The 20217-nt window shown below is 45.7% G+C and overlaps 1 long non-coding RNA gene across 1 annotated transcript; it reads right to left on the minus strand.

The window, feature by feature from the left end:
• Positions 1-438: 438 nt before the first annotated feature.
• Positions 439-20173, minus strand: LOC114673091 (uncharacterized). The gene is made up of 3 exons (XR_003723690.2): positions 20041-20173; positions 15645-15712; positions 439-563 (listed from the first exon to the last, which is right to left on the minus strand). It is a non-coding gene; the product is annotated as an uncharacterized LOC114673091 (long non-coding RNA).
• Between the last annotated feature and the right edge of the window lie 44 nt (positions 20174-20217).

A 20217-nucleotide genomic window follows, 5' to 3' on the forward strand; every position in this document is an offset into this window, starting at 1 on the left:
CTCTGCCAGGAGAGGATAATTGGAAGTTCTCTTGGACCTTGCCTCCTGTGCCTTTCTTCATTGCTGATTTTAATCTGTAGCCTTTCACTGTAATAAACTGTAACCATGAGTACAACAGCTTTGCTGAATTCTGTGAGTCCTTCTAGGGAATCACTGAACCTGAGGACAGTCTCAGAGGATCTCTAAACACAATTTGCTACTTATCAATCGCTATGAAGAATATTGCCACAAATTTAATGGTTTAAAATAACACATATATATTATTTCACACTTTCTGTGAGTCAGGAGTCAGGGCATAGCTTAGCTGAGCTCCTACATCGGAGTTTTACAAGCTGCAGTCAACATGTCATCTGGGGACACAGGGTCATCAGAGGCTCGAATGAGGAAGGATCTGCCTCCAAACTCACATGGTTGTTGGCAGCCTTCAGTTCCTTGTGAGTTGCCGGACTGAGGGCCTCAGTTTCTTTCTGGTTGTTGGCTGGAGACCACCCTCAGTTCCTTACTCCATAGGCCTTTGCAACACAGCTGCTTGCTTCCTCAAAGCCAACAAGGGAGAGGGTATCCTAGCCAGATGACACAAAATCTCACATAGCTAACAAACCTGCACGTTATGCACATGTACCCTACAACTTAAAGTATAATAATAATAAATAAATTAAAAAAAAAATCTCACATAGCATAACCACATAAACACGTAATCATGTACATCCCATTGCCTTTGCCTTCTGTTGATTAGAAGCAAGTCACGGTACCACCCACACTCCAGGCGAGGGGATTACAGAAGGACATGAATGCCAGGAAGTGGGGCTCACGGGGGCCACCCTACAGTATGTCTGACACAGGGTGTTATTTCATACTTGATTTCCCCTATTTTTAACAACCATTTTATTGTATAAGAAAACAGATACAGAAAACTACATGAAACATGTGGAGCTTAATGAGTTATTATAAGGTAAATACCCTTGTAACTATCATTCACGTCAAGAAATAGAACCTACTACCCGCCCCAGAAGCTCCTTCCTGTGCCCCATTCTAATCACAAAACCCTCCCTGTGCCTGAAAGGAGTCTTGACTTTCACACCAATCACTTCCTTGCATTTCTTTAGAGTTTTATCACTCAAATATGCATCCATAGCCACAGTAGTTTCATCTTGCCCATTAAAAAAAATGGTATGTCCTTTCCTTTAACAGCTTTGTTGGGAATATTATTTATTTATTTATTTTATTTTGGAGACAGGGTCTCACATTGTCACCCAAGCTGGAGTACAGTGGTGTGAATCTTGGCTCACTGCAACCTCTGCCTCCCGGGTTCAAGTGATCCTCAGCCTCCCGAGCAGCTGGGATTACAGGCATGCGCCACCACGCCCAGCTAATTTTTGCATTTTTAGTAGAGATGGGGTTTCACCATGTTGCCCAGGCTGGTCTCGAACTCCTGAGCTCAAGCAATCAGCCTACCTCAGCCTCCCAAAGTGCTAGGATTACAGGCGCGAGCCACTGCGCCTGGCTGACATATAATTTACATTCTATGAAATTCACTTAAGGTGTACAAATATATGTTTTTTACTGTATTTACAGAGTTGTAAAACCATCACCATAATCTAATTTTAGGATATTGTCATCACCCCCAGAAAGAACCCTCATACCCATTATTTGATGTCTCTTATCTCCTAATATACATGTCTCTCTTTCTCTTTTTTTTTTTTTTTTGTCTTACAATTCATCCATATAAGAGCTCTGCTGTTGACTTGTACCTATTCTGAAGATGGGGACGTTCAGCTCCTGAACTAGGTTGAAGAGAAAGCCCTGTCATGCAAACCAGCCAGGCAGCATTTGACAGTATAAACTCTTCTTGCCTTTCTTTCCCCTCTAAAATGGACATCATAATTATTTGCCCGTCCTTACCTTCCTCACAGGGTTGCTGAAAGCATTAAATAAAGTTGGAGGTGAGGAAATCGGAAGAATACAAGGGTGATGATAATCACAGCAGCAATGACGGAATTGCATCTTAATATCACCCACCTTGGCCTTTATCATCCTGAGATTCACGCCTAATTTCTATACATGGTTAATCGCTCCTTCAAAACAGGGGCAAGCAGAATTCTTCCACATGGTCTACTAATATGCTTTCTGAGCCTCACCACTGCCCTGTGTGATGGGCATTATTACCTTCTTGTTGATGCGTAAGGAAGCAGAGGCTGGGACACGCGTGGTGGTTTGTCCAGGGTTGATCAGCCAGTCATGGCAGAGCTGAAACCAGGCCTAGTTTTCTCACTTTTTTTTCTTTCCTTTTTTTTTTAAAGTCTTGCTCTGTCGCTCAGGCTGGAGTGCAGTGGTGTGATCTCGGCTCACTGCAACTTACGCCTCCAGGGTTCAAGTGATTCTCGTGCCTCAGCCTCCCAAGTAGGTGGGATTATAGGTGTGCACCCCCATGCTCGGCTAATTTTTGTATTTTTAGGAGAGACAGGGTTTTACCATGTTGTCCAGCCTGGTCTCGAATTCCTGACCTCAAGTGATCTACCTGCCTCGGCCTCCCAAAGTTCTGGGATTACAGGTTTGAGCCACCACGCCTGACCGGTTTTCTCACTCTGAAGCCTCTCCCCTTGTTACTCTCCGATAAGGTCCTATGCTAAGGCCAGGACCTGGCCTTCCGCTTTGATGGGACACAGCTAGCCCTAAAGTCATGAGGTACCCTTTCTTTCTGATTTTGGTGGTTGTCCTTAATATAGTGGCCTTGAGTTGTCTAAGCAGGGACAGGGGTTCCCTGTTTGTGCCAAGTGACCACTAAGAAGCTATGCGTGGCCGGGTGTGGTGGCTCACACCTATAATCTCAGCACTTTTGGAGGCTGAGGTGGATGGTTCACCTGAGGTCAGGAGTTCGAGACCAGCCTACTTAACATGGTGAAAACTTGTCTCTACTAAAAATACAAAAATTAGCTGGGCATAGTAGCACGCACCTGTAATCCCAGCTATTTGGACGCTGAGGCAGGAGAACCGCTTGAGCCCGGGAGGCGGAGGTTGCAGTGAGCCATGATTGTGCCACTGTACTCCAGCCTGGGTGATAATCGAGACTCTGTCTCAAAAATAAATAAATAAGGCTGGGCGCAGTGGCTCACGCCTGTAATCCTAGCACTTTGGGAGGCTGAGGCAGGCGGACCACAAGGTCAAGAGTTCAAGACCAGCCTGGCCAATATGGTGAAACCCCATCTCTACTAAAAATACAAAAATTATCTGGGCATGATGGCGGGCACCTGTAGTCCCAGCTACTTGGGAGGCTGGGGCAGGAGAACCGCTTGAACCCAGGAGATGGAGGTTGCAGTGAGCCGAGATTACACAACTGCACTCCAGCCTGGCAGACAGAGCGAGACTCTGTCTCAAAAATAAATAAACAAATAAATAAAAAGAAGCTATGGGCCCTCACTTTCTGCATCATGGAGCTTTTATCTTCTCACCCAGAGTTACTTTGATGTTTGCCTTTTGAGTCAAGATTCAGAGTTTGGAGTGCAGGGTTTTAGCCTCTTGAGGTTCTTTGGTTAAATATTGTCCTCTCAGACAGTATGTATTGCAATGAGGCCTCTGCGAGTGTTGGTTTTATCTGCTGGCCACATGATGTCCCCAGACTGGAGCCAGAGCACTAGAATCAGAAAGATAGGAAAGGAAGGAAGGCTATCACTTTTGATTCCTTTGCTTTTGGCTTGCACTTTGTGTCAGCGTATCTCTTCCAGGACACTGTAGAAAATAGTGTCCTTCCCTCAAACAAAACGTAAAATCTCCAAAGGAGAATAACTAAAGCTGAAATGCCAGTGGATGAGGACCTGTCACTGGGGTCTGCACTGTGGGGGTGAGGAAATCATCTGCCCGTGGACCAAGCCAGAAAGACTTTCCCTGGGGACTGTCTCAGTCCATTCGGGCTACTATAACAGACTGCCATAGACTGGGTGGCTTACAAAAACCAGAAATGTATTTCTCAGCTGAGTATGGTGACTCACTCCTGCAATCCCAGCACTCTGGGAGGCCAAAGCAGGAGCAACACTTGAGCCCAGGAGTTTGAGACCAGCCTGGACAACAAACAGACCCCATCTCCACAAAATCTTTATATTGGCTGAGTGTGATGGCATGTGCCTGGAGTCTCAGCGACTCCGGAGACTGAGGCTGGAGGACTGCATGGGCCCAGGAGGTCAAGGCTGTAGTGAGCTGTGATCATGCCACTGCACTCCAGCCTGGGTGACAGAGCAAGACCGTCTAAAAGAAACAAAGAGAGAGAGAGGAGGGAGGGAGAGAGAGAGCAAGAGAGAGGAAGAGAGAGGGGGGAGAAGAAAAAAGAGAAAAGCAAATAAAAAGAAAGAAAGAAAAGAAAAGAATTTTATTTATCACAGTTCTGGAGGCTGGGGAGTCCAAAATCAAGGTGCTGGCAGATTTGGTGTCTAGTGAGGGAGCACTCAGGAGTTCCCCCACCTCCCTTTTTTTTTTTTTTTTTTTTTTTGAGTCAGAGTCTCACTCTGTCATCCAGGACGGAGTGAAGTGATCTTGGCTTACTGCAACATCTGCCTCCCAGGTTCAAGCAATTCTCTCTGCCACAGCCTCCGGAGTAGCTGGGATTACAGGTGCCCGCCACCACACCTGGCTTATTTTTGTATTTTTTAGTACAGACGGTTTCATGGTGTTGGCTAGGCTGGTCTTGAACTCCTGATCTCTGGTGATCCACCCACCTCAGCCTCCCAAAGTGCTGGGATTACAGTCACTAATCTCATTCATGAAGCCTCTATCTTCATGACCTAATCACCTCCCAGTACCGTCACATTTGGGGTTAGGATTTCAGTACATGAATTTTGGGAGAACACAAACATTCAGTCTGTAGGAGAGACACACAGCCTCATGGGAGAGCACCAGGAACTCCTTTGGCAGCTTCTTGTGCTATCTGGGGACACTGTTCTAAAAAATTTGTTTTCTGTGAGGCCTTGTCTCTCTTAAGTGCTTTTTCTCCTGGGGGTTGGGGAGAATGGAGTGTCCTCATCAGTGCTGTGGGCTGCTTCTCTCTTTCTCTCTTCTCTTCCACTCACACACTCTGGTGAGGCAGCTGCTGGATAGTTCTGTCGAACCCACTATTGGATCCGGGGCTTTGGGTTCCTGGAAGACCACCTGCTAAGCAGGAAGCCACCATCTTGTTAGGCTTGAGGAAACCTCTAAAATAGTTATATCTATCTGTTCCTTGCTTCTCTCTCAAATGCTGTTTTGTTTTGTTTTTGAGACAGTCTCACTCTGTTGCCTAGGCTGGAGTGCAGTGGCACAATCTTGGCTCACTGCAACCTCCATCTCTCAGGTTGAAGTGATTCTCCTGCCTCACGTGCCATCACGCCTGCCTAATTTTTTATACTTTTAGTAGAGACCGGGTTTCGCAATGTTGGCCAAGCTGGTCTTGAACTCCTGACCTCAAGTGATCCACCCATCTTGGTCTCCCAGAGTGCTGGGATTACAGGGGTGAGCCACTGTGCTGGCCTTATTTTTATTTCATTTTATGTTATTTATTTTTTAGACAGAGTCTTGCTCTGTCACCCTGGCTGGAGTGCAGTGGCGCAATCTCAGCTCACTGCAAGCTCCGTCTCCTGGGTTCATGCCATTCTCCTGCTTCAGCCTCATGAGTAGCTGGGACTACAGGTACCCACCACCATGCCTGCCTAATTTTTTGTATTTTTAGTAGAGATGGGGTTTCATTATGTTAGCCAGGATGGTCTCAATCTCCTGACCTTGTGATCCACCCGCATGAGCCACCGCGCCCAGCCAATTTTATGTTATTATTATTTTTTTGAGACAGAGTCTCGCTCTGTCACCCAGGTTGGAGTGCAGTGGCAGGATCTCGGCTTACTGTGACCTCTGCCTCCGGGGTTCAAGCTATTCTCCTGCCTCAGCCTCCCAAGTAGCTGGGACTACAGGCATGGGCCACCATGCCCAGCTATTTTTTGTATTTTTAGTAGAGATGGGGTTTCGCCATGTTGGCCAGGCTGGTCTCGAACTCCTGACCTCAGGTGATGTGCCTGCCTCGGCCTCCCAAAGTGGAGGGATTACAGGTGTGAGCCACTGCACCCAGCCTATTTTATTTTATTTTTGAGACAGTGTCTTGCTCTGTCACCTAGGCTGGAGTGCAGTGGTGTCATTATGGCTCACTGCAACCTTGACCTCCCGGGCTCAAGTGATCCTCCTACCTCAGCCTCCTGAGTAGCTGGGACTACAGGCATGAGCCACCACACCCAGCTAAATTTTTTATGTTTTGTAGACACACGTTCTCCCTATGTTGCCCAGGCTGGTCTCAAACTCCTAGACTGAAGCCATCCTTCCACTTCACCCTCCCAAAGTGCTGGATTTTTATAGATGTGAGCCACTGTGTGTGGCTTACTTTTTTTTTTCCTGGAAAAGTTTAATTTGAAGACCTTTTTTTCCAGCTGATTTCAGCAACAAAACACAAAATCAATCAATGCCTGAGAAATCTGAGGAGACGTCTCAGGCCCCCTTGCCCTGGTTAAGGGAGAAAGGCCTTCCCCAGGGAACTTGGGACTTTTGACAGGAAATCGAGGATCTTCCTTGGTGTATGCTTAGCTCCATCACCCCTAACTCTGCTTGAGCCCTTAGCCCCAGACTCCAAATTCATCCTCATTCATGACTCCTGAAAACCCTAACCGCTGCGTGACTGTCCTTTCAAAGACTGCAGACTTCCTCTTTAATTGTAGTATTTACGTCATGCTGAAGGTTTATTTTGATTTGGGATTTGCCTTCCTAATTAGCCACAGGATTTTTTTAAGGACAGCGTTTCCCAGTCTTCAGCTGTTCATGTGCCAACTGGATGATTCTTAACAGCTTTTCAGATCTCTTGTACCATAATTTACTTAATATTTTTTCTTTTTTTTTTGAGACGGAGTCTTGCTGTGTCTCCCAGGCTGGAGTGCAGTGGCGTGATCTCGGCTCACTGCAAGCTCCGCTTCCCGGGTTCACGCCATTCTCCCGCCTCAGCCTCCCAAGTAGCTGAGACTACAGGCGCCCGCCACCACGCCCGGCTAGTTTTTTGTATTTTTAGTAGAGACGGGGTTTCACCATGTTAGCCAGGATAGTCTCGATCTCCTGACCTCGTGATCCACCCGCCTCGGCCTCCCAAAGTGCTGGGATTACAGGCTTGAGCCACCGCGCCCGGCAACTTAATATTTTTTCTTAAGTCAACTCACTTTTCCCTCCTCACATACTTTTATTTTATTTATTTATTTGATACAGAGTCTCTCTGTTGCCCAGATTGGAGTGCAGTGGTGTGATCTCGGCTCACTGCAACCTCCGCCTCCCAGGTTCAAGCGATTCTCCTGCCTCAGCCTCCCAAGTAGCTAGGATCACAGGTGCCCACCAACACACCTTGCTAATTTTTGTATTTTTAGGAGAGACAGGGTTTTACCATGTTGGCTAGGCTGGTCTCAAACTCCTGACCTCACTTGAGCCACCTGCCTAGGCCTCCCAAAGTGCTAGGATTACAGGCATAAGCTACCCTGTCCGGCCAATTTTAAAAATAAACATTTAGGCCGGGCACGGTGGCTCACGCCTGTAATCCCAGCACTTTGGGAGGCGGAGGCAGGCGGATCACGAGGTCAGGAGATTGAGACCATCCTGGCTAAAATGGTGAAACCTCGTCTCTACTAAAAATACATACAAAAAAAATTAGCCAGGCATGGTGGCAGGCGCCTGTAGTCCCAGCTACTCAGGAGGCCGAGGCAGGAGAATGGCGTGAACCCGGAGGGTGGAGCTTGCTGAGCCTAGATCGCGTCACCGCACTCCAGCCTGGGAGACAGAGCAAGACTCCATCTCAAAAAAACCCACAAAAAACATTTGAACTTATATAGATGGAAACCAGAGTCATGTGTTTTAGGTACAGGGGCAACTCTAAACATGTTTCCAGGAAACGGCAACAATGTGACTAGCTTACTATTGTCCTCTGTCTGAGGCTCTGGACCGGAGGCTTGCTCAGGAGCCCTTGTTTTCATCTTGACTTAGGATCCAAAGATAAGAGAAAAGGGAAAGACTTCCTACACTCGAGAGTCACTGTTTCTCAATGTCCTCGCTCCATCTACAGTGATCTCTTGTTTTACCACTTTGGGAAACATGATTCTAAGAGATTGGTCTGGAGCGATAGTTCCTTCTTCTTCTCTCCAGAGACATGACTTTCACCAGAGGTCTCATTCTTTTACGGCTGTATTATCTCAATGAAGGACTGTGTCTTCTCTCCTTCCCCACTGAAGTGTTTCACTTTTATTTTTCAAAATCAATATGCCCTGTGGGAGAGAACCTCATGGATTTAGTCAGGGGCAGTCTCCAGGATATAATGTTTGGGAGTAACTGTAGGTTCTTTTCTTTGACTGCTTTTCGTATCAATTAGGCAACAGGGTCCGACACTTGATTCCACCTCCTCAAACCATCTCAGCTCTGGCCCCTGCTCTTCCCTGTTTATCAACACTCTGGGTTCAGACTCTTATCTCTTCTCTCCTGGATGATTTTATGTATATATGTATGTATGTATTAATAGAGATGGGGTTTCATCATGTTGCTCAGGCTGGTCTCAAACTTCTGGATTCAAGCGATGCACCCACCTTAGCCTTCCAAACTGCTGAGATTACAGGTATGAGCCACTGCGCCCAGCCTCTCCTGGATTATTTTATTTGGAGACAGTCTTGCTGTGTTGGCCAGGCTGAAGTGCAGTGGCGTGATCTCATCTCACTGCAACCTCCATGTCCTGGGTTCAAGCGATTCTTCTACTGCCTCAGCCTCCTAGGTGGCTGGGATTATAGGCACACACCACCATGCCCAGCTAATTTTTTTGTATTTTTAGTAGAGACGGGGTTTTGCCATGTTGGCCAGGCTGGTCTCGAACTCCTGACCTCAGGTGATCCGCCCACCTCAGCCTCCCAAAGTGCTGGGATTATAGGTGTGAGCCACCGCATCCGGCCAAAGTGCTGTGTTTCCTATTCTGTACTCTCTTCTCAACATAGAATGCTTCCGTTAACCCAGATGTATGGGAATTATTTCCCCACACACCAAGCAAGCAATTCTATAGCAGAGACCAGCTAGGTATCCTATAATTGAGTTCAATTCTGACACTATCGACCAGAACATACTGTCAGATCCCATAGGTTGAGGACTCAGTCCCGCAAGACTGTCCCTACTTCAGATTCCAATCACAAGCCCCAGGTTGTGGTCTGTGCTTGTGATTGACGGCTATAAATTGGCGTTCCCACAACCCCTTCTTTGTGTTAGATTAATTTGCTACAGCAGCTCACAGAACTCAGGAAAATGCTTATGTTTACCCATGTATTATAAAGGATATTACAAAAGATGCAGATGGGCTGGGCACAGTGGCTCACACCTGCAATCCCAGCACTTTGGGAGGCTGAGGCAGGAAGGTCACTTGAGCACAGGAGTTTGAGACCAGCTTGCGCAACACAGTGAGACATCATCTCTACAAAAAAATTTTAAGGAATTAGCCAGGCATGGTGGTGCCCAGTTCTGTAGTCCCAGTTCTTCAGGAGGCTGAAGTAGGAGGATCACTTGAGCCCAGGAGGTTAAGAATGCTTAGTGAGCCGTGAGTGCAGCACTGCACTCCAGACTGGGTGACAGAACAACACCCTGTCTCAAAAAAAAAAAAAAAAAGAAGGGGCCGGGCGCGGTGGCTCAAGCCTGTAATCCCAGCACTTTGGGAGGCCGAGACGGGCGGATCACGAGGTCAGGAGATCGAGACCATCCTGGCTAACACAGTGAAACCCCGTCTCTACTAAAAAAAATACAAAAAACTAGCCAGGCGAGGTGGCGGGCACCTGTAGTCCCAGCTACTTGGGAGGCTGAGGCAGGAGAATGGTGTAAACCCGGGAGGCAGAGCTTGCAGTGAGCTGAGATCCGGCCACTGCACTCCAGCCTGGGCGACAGAGCGAGATTCCGTCTCAACAAAAAAAGAAAAAAAAAAAAAAAAAGAAGGAAACAAATGAACTGGCAAATAGAAGAGATGCATATGGCAAGGCATGTGGGAAGGGCACGGAGTTCCCATGCTGTCTCCCGGCTCACCACCCTCCAGGCACCTCCAGATGTTCAGCTATTTGGAAGCTCTCCAAACTTACTCCTTTGGAGTGTTTATGGAAGCTTCATTCTGTAGGCACAATTGATTAAATCATTGGTCACTGGTGATCAACTAACCTTCAGCTCCCTTCTCCTCTCCAGAGGTGGGGCTGAAAGTCCCAACACTTTAATCTTGCCTTGATCTTTCCAGTGACCAGTCCCCATCCTGAAGCTCTCTCAGGGCCCCCAGCCTCTAGTCATTTAATTGGTATCCAAAAGACACTCATCAGTCCAGAGATGCCAAGGGTTTTAGGAGCTCCATATCAGGAAACAAGAGGAAGATCAAATATATATATTTCATGATATCATGGAGCCCTTGTAACTCCAGTCAGAACCCCTTCCCTATTCATCCTCCTAATTCTGCTACTATGAGCTTTCCAAAACACAAATCAGATCATGTCACTTCTCTGCTTAAGATTCACCACTGTGACCACCAGTGCTTACAGTTCGACTTCCCTACCTCTCTACTCTTATCTGCCCCAGCCCTCATTTCCTGCCATTCTCCCACATACACCCTCCACCCTAGCCCCCTTGCTTTGCCTCACACCACGTACCTTTGCATGCAGTTTGCTTTGCCTGGAGTGTCCTCCTCTTGTCCAGAGTGAAGACACAGTTGAAAGCTATGTTTTCCCAGAGTGCATATACAGATCTGGTTTCCGCCAGGAGAACTGGCATCTTTCACTTACTGAGTCTAACATGACGTGGGCACAGCAAGTTTAGATCAAATCAAAGCTGACCCATAATAGTAGGGATAGGGACAGGAAAGCCACTCATTTTCCTAAGAGCTTTCTGGGGATATTTGTGGTTCTGCTTAGTTAAAGCATTACGTCACCTGGGGTGATCTATTAACACAGCCAAGCAGGGACAGCAGATTGCTAGAAGGAATGGGACACAATCACACAGGCCAGGCTAGCACGGGCTATCGATGGGGTGGGGAGGAGGAAGGCAGAGGAGATTTAGATTATGAGATATACCTCTTAGGGAAGGTTTTTGGAAGGGGTGGTTAGGGCAAATAGGGAATGATTTGGAGGATTCTAGTGAGAAGAAATATGGATGTGTAAAGATGAACTTCCTTGTTCACAATTTGCCTGCCTCGATAAATCTATGTTGTTCATTACTATGTCCCTAGCACCTAGCACAGAGCCTTAAGCATACTGGAACTTAGTAACTTAGTTGAATGACTTAATAAACATGATATCCTACATTAATATTTCACTTAAAGCATTGCTATCCTTCTAAATATTTCTACTTAGTTTAAAATACATAATTATTGGCCGGGCGCGGTGGCTCAAGCCTGTAATCCCAGCACTTTGGGAGGCCGAGACGGGTGGATCACGAGGTCAGAAAATCGAGACCATCCTGGCTAACACGGTGAAACCCCGTCTCTACTAAAAAATACAAAAAACTAGCCGGGCGAGGTGGCGGGCGCCTGTAGTCCCAGCTACTCGGGAGGCTGAGGCAGGAGAATGGCGTGAACCCGGGAGGCGGGGCTTGCAGTGAGCTGAGATCCGGCCACTGCACTCCAGCCTGGGCGACAGAGCAAGACTCCGTCTCAAAAAAAAAAAAAAAAAAAAAAAAAAAAAAAAAAAAACATAATTATTAAATTAACTCTGGGCCGGGTGTGGTGGCTCACACCTGTAATCCCAGCACTTTGGGAGTCTGAGACGGGTGGATCACTTGAGGTTAGAAGTTCGAGACCAGACTAAAAATACAAAAATTAGCCAGGTGTGGTAACACGCACCTGTAATCCCAGCTACTAGGGAGGCCAAGACAGGAGAATGACTTGAACCTGGGAGGCAGAGGCTGCAGTGAGCTGAGATTGCGCCTCTGCACTCCAACTTGGGCAACAGAGCAAGACTTGAGACTCTGTCTCAGAAAAAAGGCTGGGCTGGGCATGGTGGCTCATGCCTGTAATCCCAGCACTTTGGGAGGCTGAGGCGGGCAGATCACCTGAGGTCAGGAGTTTGAGACCAGCCTGGCCAACATGGTGAAACCCCGTCTCTACTAAAAATGCAAAAATTAGCCGGGCGTGGTGGTGGGCGTCTGTAATTCCAGCTACTCGGGAGGCTGAGGCAGGAGAATCGCTTGAACCTGGGAGGTGGAGGTTGCAGTGAGCCAAGATCACACCACTGCACTCCAGCCTGGGCAACAGAGACTCCGTCTCAAAAAAAAAAAAAAAAAAAAAGGCCGGACGCAGTGGCTCACGTCTGTAATTCCAGCACTTTCTGAGGCCGAGGCAGGCAGATCACCTGAGGTCAGGTGTTCAAGACCAGCCTGGCCAACATAGCGAAACCCCGTCTCTACTAAAAAATATGAAAATTAGCCGGGCATGGTGGTGCATGCCTATAATCTCAGCTACTTGGGAGGCTGAGGGAGGAGAATCGCTTGAACCCAGGAGGCAGAGGTTGCAGTGAGCCGAGATCACACCACTGCGCTCCAGTGTGGGCAACAGAGCAAGACTCCATCAAAAAAAAAAAAAAGATAATAAATAAAAATAAATCAATAAACTTTGAAATTGTACAAAAGATGTTGTACTAAAATTAATTTATGATCTTTAACATACTTTTTTCTTCATTTGTGCTCTTATCTAATATTTATGTAAATCCATTAGTTTTTATTATCTGAGTAACACAGGAGCATGCTTGTAAAAGTTCAAAATTTAAAAAGTCTAGAAGGTTAAAGTTGCATAAATGAATAGATCAAATGGTTTTTACATAGTCATAATTGTATATAGTTTTATATTTCTATATTCTCATTTATTTTGTAAATACTTTTCCATCTCTCTAACAGTCACTAATTTAAATGACTGCATAAATTCCAATCATGTTATGTCATACTTAATTTAGCTATTCCTCTAAAATTGTACATTTTTCAATTTTTTAACATTTTTAAAGCATGTAGTGTTGCTTATACAGAATATCTATATCTATATATATATCTGTTGATAACAAACATAATATATGTATTTGAGATATCAAGGAAAAAGAAACCCAAAGTGTCTTTTTTTTTTGGAGACAAGTCTTACTCTGTCACCCAGGCTGGAGTGCAGTGGCACGATCTCAGCTCACTGCAACCTCCACATCCTGGGCTCAAATGATCCTCCTGCCTCAGCCTCCTGAGTACCTGGGACTACAGGCATGTGCCACCATGCCTGGATAATTATCGTATCTTTTATAGAGATAGGATTTCGTCATATTGCCCAGGCTGGTTGCAAGTTCCAGGCCTCAAGTGATCTGCCCTCCTCGGTCTCCCAAAATGCTAGGATTGGAGGCATGAGCCACCCCACCCAGCCCAAAGTGTCTTTTTCCTATTCTTTGACACAGTCATTCAGCACAACACTTTTGATACCAGATATGTGTGAGTTTTTTCCCTCACACACAAAACAAGCAATTCTGTAACAGACATTGGCTGGATGTCTTATAATTCAATTTAATTCTGACACCTGGCGATCCCACAGGTTAAGTGCTCAATGCCATAAAACCATATGAACCTGTACAGCATGTTACTACACTGACTACTGTAGGCAACAGTAACACAATGGTGAGCATTTGTGTATCAAAACGTATCTAAACACAGAAAAGATACAGTAAAAAATACAGTTTATAATCTAATGGGACCACTTTCATATATGTGGTCCATCACTGACCAAAATGTTGTGCGGTGCATGACTATATATATACATGGTCATCCCTCGATACTGAAGGGGAATTAGTTCCAGGATCCCCTTGAATACCAACATCTGAGGATGCTCAGGTCCTGTAGTTGGCCCTGCTGAAACCCTGGATGTGAAAAGTAAGCCTCTGTAACCATGGGTTCTGCATTCTGAGAATATTGTATTTTGCATCCCCATTTGGTTGAATCCACAGATGTAGAACTCATGGATATGGAGGGCTGACTGTACATATTTATCTATTTATATTTTTTCTTTTGAATTATTTTCTTATATTTAATTCTGATGATTTCTTTGCAGAGGTAAACAGAGATGATAATTTGTTTCTTGCTTTACAGAAGAGCAAGAAAATAAATTATAAATGTACCATTCCATGGAATTTTTTTGTTTGGCAGAAATGGATTGTGGTCTAAATAAATCTTGAGAATGTACATATATTTCTGTGTGTGTATGCATGTATAAAAGATTTTTTAAAAAGTCAGCAGGCCAGGTGGCTGATGTCTGTAATGCCAGCACTTTGGGAGGCCGAGGCAGGTGGATCACTTGAACCCAGTTCAGGATCAGCCTGGGCAACATGATAAAAACCCTGTCTCTACAAAAAATACAAAAAAAGAAAAAATTAGCTGGGCATAGTGGTGCATGCCTGTAGTCCCAGCTACTCAGGAGGCGGAGGTGGGAGGATTGCTTGAGCCCAGGGGTGGGGGATGGAAGAGTGGGGGTGGGGTGGAGGTTTCAGTGAGTCTAGATTGCACCACTGTACTCCATCCTGGGTGACAGAGTGAGATTCTGTCTCAAACAAAAAAAGAAGTCAGCGAAATTTTTAATGTCTCTAAAGTGATTAAAAATTAAATGCGTTTTTGCCTTTCAGAGTTTACAATTTGGTGGACAGGCTAATCAATTTGCCCTTGGGAAGATGATGTAAATCAGCAAATAAATTCCTAATTTAAAATGTAGCTGTTAAGGGTGATATGTGAGCATGTACTACATTTTAAGCAATGTGATGAATGCTTTACCTGCAGCATTTTATTTAATCCTCAGAAGAGTCCTATGAAATAGCTCCATTTTGCAGATGAGGTTTATGTTTTTAAGAGATGTCAGTCACTTGCCCAACATTGTTAGTCAGTATTACACAGCTAGTAAAGTATTGGAGATAATCATGCTCTTAATCACTCCATAGAAATTCAGGCCATTTGGGGGTAGGCTTCTTAATATCAATTATGTCTTTTTTTTTCTTTTTTTTTGAGATGGAGTCTCGCTCTGTCACCCAGGCTGGAGTACAGTGATGCTATCTCCGCTCACTGCAAACTCCGCCTTCCGGGTTCGTGCCATTCTCTTGCCTCAGCCTCCCGAGTAGCTGGGACTATAGGCGCCCACAACTACACTTGGCTAATTTTTTGTATTTTTAGTAGAGACAGGGTTTCACCATGTTAGCCAGGATGGTCTTGATCTCCTGACCTCATGATCCACCCGCCTTGGCCTCCCCAAGTGCTGGGATTACAGGCGTGAGCCACTGCGCCCTGCAATATCAATTGTCTTAATTGAGGGTATTTGTTTTCCAATTTATCTGAAAGGAGCTCAAGAAAATTAAAAAGAAGACTGGATGCAGCTTCATTAACAGATGAAGCTCTTGTCTGGAAATTTCCTTTCAACACTGACAGTTATGATCAAATACCTTTTAATAAGTAATTGTGCTGAGTGATGTACCTTCAAGCCAAATCAAGCAAACAGGCAGGATCCATGTCCTCTAGAGACCGACCCTTGTGACTGACTATGCCAAAGACATGGATGTTTGAACAATGAACCAAGAACGAGTGTGTTGAAAGGCAAGATAAAATACAGCATTTACCTGGTATCAAAGCATTGGATTTTTCCACTCCACCAGAGTGGGCCTGCCAGGAAAAGGAGGAAGGCATCCTGGAAGGAATGGGACACGAAAGTGAAGAAAGCACAGATGATGGATGTTGCTTTGGGTTTAACTTGAAAGACCAAAGATAGATGCATCTGAAGCATGGGACCGATGCCAAGCCAAGTCTTATTTGGTCTCCTGCCCAGGACTGTGTCTAACTCACCAATCAGAGGTGGGGCGCCTGTTCCCACCCAATGTCAGTCATTTAACACATACTTTATCTTCTCCCAGCAGGCCTACCCACGGCCCTGGGTGTTCTGCTGTCCTGGAACTCAGAGAGAGGCTGTGCTGCTAGGCATAAAGATGGATCCTCTTATCTCCTGGTGAAAGTACTTTGCTCTGACCTCCTCCCCTGCACAGTTGAGGAGGCATGAAGCCTGTATTGTGAGGGTAGAGCTCCTTCCTGGCATTCTAGAGGAAAATTCCATCAGTGCCTTCTAGATACCAATCTGTCCTCTTGGCCTTATCCAATCTATTTAATACATTGTAATCAATCTGCAATATCCCAACAGTAAATTCACTGCCAACAACTCCATTCTTTGGCTTATGATTTGCTGCAGTATGTGTCATCATGAAGCTCTGTCCTCAGGCTCAGAGAGGTGTACAGAAGCTACATCCCTTATAATTTATTTTATTTGATGTGTGGGTGGGAAGGGGGAGACTAAACCTCCCTATTTGCATCCTCCCTGGAATATTTCTTCATTATCTGCCAATGAACAAGGAGTGTGTCTTTCCTATCTCCCTCTTCCAACATTTATATATCACTGACCACACACCAGGCACAAATCTAAGTGTTTTCCTAATATATATATATATATCTCACCAGGCTTGAGTACAGTGGTGCGATCATTGCTCACTGCAGCCTCCAACTCCTGGTCTCCAGTGATCCTCCCACCTCAGCCTCCCACCTGGAACTACAGGTGCATGCCACCATGCCCAGCTAATTTGTTTTTTGTAGAGATGGGGTTTCGATGTTTCTCAGGCTGGTCTTGAACTCCTGGCCTCAAGAGATCCTCCCACCTCAGCTATTTTTTTTTTTTTTTTTTTTTGAGACAGGGTCTTGCTCTGTCACCCAATCTGGAGTGTAGTGGCACAATCACAGCTCATTGCAGCCTTGACCTCCTAGGCTCAAGTGATCGACCACCTCAGCATCCCAGGTAGCTGGGACTACAGGTGCATGCCATTACTCCTGGCTAATAAGTTTTTTTTTTTTTTTTGAGATGGAGTCTTCGCTGTGTTGCCCAGGCTGGAGTGCAGTGGCATGATCTCAGCTCACTGTAACCTCTACCTCCCGGGCTCAAGTGATTCTCTGCCTCAGCTCCTGAGTAGCTGGGATTACAGGTGCCCACCACCATGCCTGGCTAATTTTTGTATTTTTAGAAGAGATGGGGTTTCACCATGTTGGCCAGGCTGGTCTCGAACTCCTGACCTCAGGCGATCCTTCCACCTCGTCCTCCCAAGTGCCGGGATTACAGGCGTTAGCCACCATGCCTGGCCTTTCCTATTACATTAACTAATTTAATCTTCATAACAATCTCATGAGGTATGTCCTATTGTTATTCCCATTTGGCAGTTGAGGCACAGAGAAGTTAAATAATCTGTCCAATGATGCACAGCTAGTAACAGGCACGATTGATGTTCAGACCTAGCAGCGTCCTTAGTCTTTGTTGTTGTTGTTTTTAAGAAATGGGGTCTTACTCTGTCACCCAGACTGGAGTGCAGTGGTACGATCACAACTCACTGCAGTCTCGACCTCCTAGGCTCAAGCAATCCTCCCATGTGGCTGGGACTACAGATGTGTGCCACCACATCCAATTAATTCTTTAATTTTTCTTTTCTTTTCTGTTTTTGAGACAGAGTCTCACTTTATCCCCCAGGCTGGAGTGCAGTGATGCGATGTCGGCTCACTGCAACTCCGCCTCCCGGGTTCAAGAGATTCTCATGCTTCAGCCTTCCAAGTAGCTGGGATTACAGGCGCCCACCACCACATCCAGCTAAGTTTTGTATTTTTAGTGAAGACAGGATTTCGCCATGTTGGCCAGGCTAGTTTCGAACTCCTGGCCTCAGGTGATCTGTCCACCTCGGTCTCCCAAAGTGCTGGGATTACAGGCGTGAGCCACGGCGCCCGGCTTAATTCTTTAAAATTCTTTTGTAGAGACAGGGTCTCCCTATGTTATTCAGGCAGGTCTCGAACTCCTGGGCTCAAGCAATCCTCTCATCCCCAGCCAAGCTTCCCTGCTTTAACCACCGACCTGTGCTGTCTCCAGGAGAACATCAGAGTGACCCCTAGTGGACATTTGTTAACATCATAAGGAGGGCATAAGGTTTAAGGCAAGTTAGGGAGTCAAACTGGCAGACGTATAGATGATCAGGAGATGGCTGCGGACTGTATAAAGAAACTTACATTGCAGGGGAGGCAAACCCTGGCATACCAGACTCCCTCTCCCCAACTTTAGCAAGTGCTGGCCTCAGTTTGTACCAAACCATATCCATTGCTCGCTGAAAGTGCTTGATGTTGCCTCTTTTCTGCAGTTATTGAGTTAGGTTTTTTTTTTTTTTTTTCTGAGATGGAGTCTCACTCTGTCACCCAGGCTGGACTGCAGTGGTGTGATCTCAGCTCACTACAACCTCCACCTCCTGGGTTCAAGCGATTCTCCTGCCTCAGCCTCCCGAATAGCTGGGATTACAGGCATGCGCCACCACACCCAGCTAACTTTTGTATTTTTAGTAGAGGCGGGTTTTCGCTATGTTGGCCAGGCTGCTCTCAAACTCCTGAGCGCAAGTGATCCTCCCACCTCGGCCTCCCAAAGTGCTAGGATTACAGGTGTGAGCTATTGTGCCCTAGTCAGATTTTTATTTTTTTTAATTTAGAGACAGACTCTGGCTCCGTCACCCAGGCTTGAGTGCAATGGTGCGATCATAGCCCACTGCAGCCTCCAACTCCTGGTCTCCAGTGATCCTCCCACCTCAGCCTCCCAGCTAGAACTACAGGTGCATGCCACCACGCCCAGCTAATTTGTTTATTTTTTGTAGAGATGGGGTTTCGATGTTTCTTGTCTTGAACTCCTGGCCTCAAGAGCTCCTCCCACCTCAGCTACCCCAAGCTTTGGGATTATAGGTGTTGAAACAGCATACCTGACTGGATATGGATTTTTAAGTAAGTTTTATTTACAAAGGAGTTCTTTGCAATATTATCTCTGTGATATCCCTCTAAATAAATGCTTTTTCCCAGCCCCTGCCTACCAGACATTACCCAGTACACATCTACAACCCCATGAAGACCTTGTTACTGCTCACCCTCCTGGAGAAGCCCCAATGAAACAACATTGTCATTAACTGGCAACGCTGATTGAGAGCTCCTAGGCTAGCTCCGAGATTCTTCACAAAGCTGTGTGGTGCAAGCAGTGCCCTAAATAATTTGCCCCTCTGTAAAAGGCTTTTGTCCTCTGTGCTCTGATATTTGTATAACTTTTTTTTTTTAAGGAAAAAGATTTATAGTTCATTACATTACTCATATGAAATACATTATTCACATAAAATACATTATTTTATGAGCTCCTCCAAACAACTTCATAAGGAAGAGATCATAGCCTTCACTTGGTAGAGAGGAAACTGAGGCACAACTAGGTGACATGAGTTGCCCTAGAGTATGCACTAGGAATGGCAGAACAAAGCTCAGCCTCAGCCATGCCATCTGTGCCAGGTCACTGTGTCTCTGTGGGCCTTGCTTTTCTTATCTACAGAGTAATGGGATTGGAATAGGAGCTCTATCAGGGTTCTTCCAACTCAAACATTTTGTAACACTAAAATTCTGAGGGCTACTTTTCCCTGAAAGATCAGGTAACCAAGCCTCCTGAACTTCACATTTCCATTCAGGAGATCGAGACCATCCTGGCTAACATGGTGAAACCCCGTCTCTACTAAAAATACAAAAAAATTAGCCGGGTGTGGTGGCGGGCACCGGCAGTCCCAGCTACTCGGGAGGCTGAGGCAGGAGAATGGCATGAACCCAGGAGGCGGAGCTTGCAGTGAGCCGAGATGGCGCCACTGCACACCAGTCTGGGCAACAGAGCAAGACTCAGTTTCAAAAAAAACAAAAAACAAAAAACAAAAAAACCTGTGGATTAAAACTTTTTAATAACTTTTTAATATGATAATAATGATAGCTGAGATCAGTAGGGCACACACTCTTGAGTCTGGCACTGTATCAACTGCTTGACAAGTATTATGGTATTTATTACTAACAACCATCTCAAGAGGAAGGTATTATCATCATTATTTCCATGCTACAGAAGAAGAAACAGTGGCTGAGAGAAGTAAAAATAAAAGCACTTACTTAGGATCACAGAGCTATTATGTGGAGCCGAGATTCAAACCCAGGAAATTTGCCAGCAACTCTTAACTGCTGCAAGAGACCACGTGACTTCTACGCGAAAGGGAGATTGGTATTAGGCACATTTCATTCCCTTTAAATGTTCATTATGTAATATTTAAGATAGAAAAAAGGTACATT

Source organism: Macaca mulatta, chromosome 16 (genome assembly GCF_049350105.2).
Source record: "Macaca mulatta isolate MMU2019108-1 chromosome 16, T2T-MMU8v2.0, whole genome shotgun sequence".
In the NCBI taxonomy this organism is placed as follows: domain Eukaryota; kingdom Metazoa; phylum Chordata; class Mammalia; order Primates; family Cercopithecidae; genus Macaca; species Macaca mulatta.